This window comes from Bison bison, unplaced genomic scaffold (assembly GCF_000754665.1).
Source record: "Bison bison bison isolate TAMUID 2011002044 unplaced genomic scaffold, Bison_UMD1.0 scf7180017864495, whole genome shotgun sequence".
Lineage (NCBI taxonomy): Eukaryota > Metazoa > Chordata > Mammalia > Artiodactyla > Bovidae > Bison > Bison bison.
The window spans coordinates 3,903,829-3,905,890 of NW_011495054.1; the positions used below are offsets into that span (position 1 = coordinate 3,903,829).

Sequence of the window (2,062 nt, forward strand, 5' to 3'; positions counted from 1 at the left end):
TCTAAGACAAAGTTATAGTGATTGGTGGGGAGAATGGGCATGAACATCTGGTCTACCCTAGGTTGCATCATTATAAGGGTGTTTCTTAGGGTCACCCCTTTTGGAGATCCTTAGAACAGTTCAGCTGAGACGAACAGTGCCTCATGCTACACAGACCATTTGGAGTCTTGGGCTCTGCGGGGAGGCCCTCTCAAGTGGTTTGACTTTTATTAAAATTGTGACAAACTGGGGTTTCTCTGAGGATTGAAGGTCTGGAGGCATCTAGAGGATGTCTCAAGAATGAGAATGTTGATGGTATAAAGCAAGAACAGCTTTCCCCGTGGGTGTGGAAAGAGAAAATAAGGACTCGGATCAGAGCAAGTTGGGTTTTTCCTTGTTTGTTTGATTTTGTTAGTTTTTTTTTTTTTTTTAAGTGTTGCAAGGCTCTAGAGTCTTAAGTTTTTTTTTTTTTTTTTTAATGTCTGTTGATATCACATATTGAGAGAATACTTTCTAGTGGTTAAAATGTCTGTTGATATCACATATTGAGAGAATACTTTCTAGTGGGAAAATGGTCTGGTAAAGGGTGGGTTCTTGTGTACAAGGCTTAGATACAGTCTCAAACATTCCTGGAACAGGAAGGTACTCTCTCATTTCCAATGAAATATACATCCAGGAGTGGGAAAAGGGACCACATGTTGTCAAATTGAAGAAGAAATGCAGTTACTTTGTTAGTCCCAGACTAACAAAGGAATAAGGAATAAGATCTCTGCCAATTCAACTATTATGCACCATTGATTATCAGATACATCCTGATTTCGGAGATAAAAAGAAGTGAAAAATGTACACCTATGAGTAGATGACGGAGAAGGCAATGGCACCCCACTCCAGTACTCTTGCCTGGAAAATCCCATGGACAGAGGAGCCTGGTAGGCTGCAGTCCATAGGGTCACTAGGAGTCAGAGACGACTGAGCGACTTCCCTTTCACTTTTCACTTTCATGCATTGGAGAAGGAAATGGCAACCCACTCCAGTGTTCTTGCCTGGAGAATCCCAGGGACGGGGGAGCCTGGTGGGCTGCCATCTCTGGGGTCACACAGAGTCGGACGCGACTGAAGCGACTTAGCAGCAGCAGCAGCATGAGTAGATGAACCACAGTAACTGTGCCCCTAAAAGAAAGTTCAGGCGAATATACCCTTTGGGTTTGACTTTGATCCCATTTTATTTATTTATTTATTTGGCTTTAAATTTATTTATTTATTTGGCTGCCTCAGGTCTAAGTTGCAGCACACAGGATCTTTAGTTATGGCATGTGAACTCTTAACTGCGGCATGAGGGATCTAGTTCCCTGACCAGGGATTGAACCTGGGCCTGCTGCATTGGGAGTGCAGAGTCTTAGCCACTGGACTACCTGGGAAGTCTGCCATTTTAGAATTATAGATTTTTTAGAGTTTGAAAGAAGTTCAAACGGTGTTTCTCAGCCTCAAGACTATTGACATTTGGGGCTGAATGATTCTTTGAGGTGGGGGCTGTCCTGTGCCTTGTACGGTGTTTAGCAGCATCCCTGGCCTCCCCGACTTGTATGATAACAACCAAAACTGTCTTTAAACATTGAAAAATATATTCAGGGGTCAGGGGAAGGTTCACATCTTCCCCTGTGAGAGCTGCTTGATTAAAGTCCTCCTAGGTCTACGCTCCCCAAATCCCTAGCTTCAACCTTGCTGATTTTATACATAGAGAAACTGAGGCCCAGATAGGGGTAGTCAATTGACCCGAGGGTCTTCTGTGAGCCCAACCAGAGACCAAAGAGTTGTTATCAGGTGGAATTTTCTTTACATGCATGCATTCATTCCATCATTCACTCAAGCAAGATTTTTACAGAGCATTTATTAGGCATTGGTGCCATGTTAGGTCCTGGGGAAATAGTGTTGTTTGAGTTTCTCCAGAAACCCAAGGGTTTGTGTACAAGTCGAGTACAAGCCCCAAGGTTTGAGAGAAGTGTTTGAGGGTAAGTGGGCTATGATGGAAGTCTGCACAGGGCAAGGAGAATGTGAACCCAGACAAGGAAGGCTGATGATCAAGA

General features: G+C 43.5%; 1 non-coding gene across 1 annotated transcript; it reads right to left on the minus strand.

The window, feature by feature from the left end:
- Positions 1-1,323: 1,323 nt before the first annotated feature.
- On the minus strand, positions 1,324-1,396 carry TRNAG-CCC. The gene has a single exon. It is a non-coding gene; the product is annotated as a tRNA-Gly (tRNA).
- Positions 1,397-2,062: the final 666 nt, after the last annotated feature.